This window comes from Cyprinodon variegatus, unplaced genomic scaffold (genome assembly GCF_000732505.1).
Source record: "Cyprinodon variegatus isolate N-32 unplaced genomic scaffold, C_variegatus-1.0 Scaffold50, whole genome shotgun sequence".
Lineage (NCBI taxonomy): Eukaryota > Metazoa > Chordata > Actinopteri > Cyprinodontiformes > Cyprinodontidae > Cyprinodon > Cyprinodon variegatus.
The window spans coordinates 1,293,844-1,295,625 of NW_015150503.1; positions in this window are offsets into that span (position 1 = coordinate 1,293,844).

Sequence of the window (1,782 nt, forward strand, 5' to 3'; positions counted from 1 at the left end):
GATAGGGGGCCGATTATATCATGCATCCCTAGTTCATAAATTTTGCAATATTCAGCAATTTTACGAACAGAATGGAAACATGTATCTGCACTGTTTTTTGTGTCAAGATACGAAAGACTGATCATGAAAAATTAGCCCAAAATTTAACAAAGCTTTTACCTCAGGGGGCTGATTTAAAATACTATATATTACCCATCCAAATAGCTGGAATCAAGTGTTCCAATCATTTTCATTTTCATGGTCACAGGTGTATAAAATCAAGCACCTAGGCATGCAGAGTGTTGCTGCAAACATTTTAGAATGAATAGGTTGCTCTTAGGTGGTCATTGAATTCCAGTGTGAGACTGTGACATGATGCCGCCTTTGGAACATATCTATTTGTTAAATGTCGTCACTCCTAAATATTCCACAGTCAACTGTTGGCAGTAACATCAGAAAATGTTTGGGAGCAACGGTAACTCAGCCAGGAAGTGGTAGGCCCCTTAAACTGCTGGAGTGAGGTCAGAGGATGCTGAAGCACAGAGTCCAAAAAGATAGTAAACAATCTTCGGTGTGATTTTGAACAACGTCCCAAACTTTATGGGAACAGTTTGAATCTGGCCCCTTCCTCTGCCAACATGGCTGTGCACCAGAGCACAAAGCAAGGTCCATAAAGGCATGAGCTCTGTCTGAAGCTCCGCCCTAACCCATAAACCCATCAATCACTATATAGAGCGGGGACTATATAGTGGAATTTATAGTGAACTCAGTTAACCTATCGTTCTGACAGATGATCACTGCTTTTCGCACCCTATTGGTCACATGGCTCCACCTCCCCTCGAGCTACCTGCGCCATCTTTGTTATTAGTCGGCAAATCCCATAATGCTTTGTGAGACAAGCTCTCGAAAAGCAAACTGGGATATATCTGCACGTCTGTTAACCAATCCATGATCACTACTTTTCAAGGTGCATTTTGGGAAATGTCAAGTCCTCTGCTTTTTTCATTCACTAGACCAGCGGTAGCTAATTAAAAATCAGCGGTATCAGAATAAAGAAAATTAACACCATTAAAGGTCCGGAGACATTTTTAATTTAAAATGTTACTTTAAACAGAATTTAACACTGAAATAAAATGAGCTGTTTATGTATCCTTATTATACATTGACTTTATTACATAAAATCCAGGTTTTGACTAAAGCAGCAGCATTTAACTTAAAGGGAAATGCACTGAGACAAAGCACCTCTGGATAAATATCTGGTATCTGAACTCTCTACTTGTTTTTGCCCTTGAGAGCTGGAGTGTTGGTTCTGAACAGACAAGTGTTTGGAGCACCAACCTCTGCTTAGTGTAGAGGAACAGGGAGAAGATGTTGATGGGGGCTATCTGAGTTTAACATGTTCTAATCTCCTCTCATGTTGGTGTGAAGTGGATCTGATAAAGTGTTTCCAGTAGGGGAGGTTTCACTGTTTAAGATGTAGAGTTGTCAGTTTACACATAGAGATTTTTTCTACAGTATTTATGATGTTTTCTATGGAAGAGGATTAGGGCCACTGAAAAAAAAAGTTTACTGATTTTAAAATTTTATTTCAATTTAGTATGGGGGAAAAAGTCAGAATTCTGACTTTTTTCTCAGAGTTCTGACTTTAATCTCAGAATTCTAACTTTTTTTCTCAGAATTCTGACTTTTTTCTCAGAATTTTGACTTTAATTTTAGAATTTTGGATTTTAATGTAGATGGGCACCATGAAGGAAGAGATGTGGGAGCCCTCAGCTTCACTGACAAAGATGTGAGTTGTTTGAG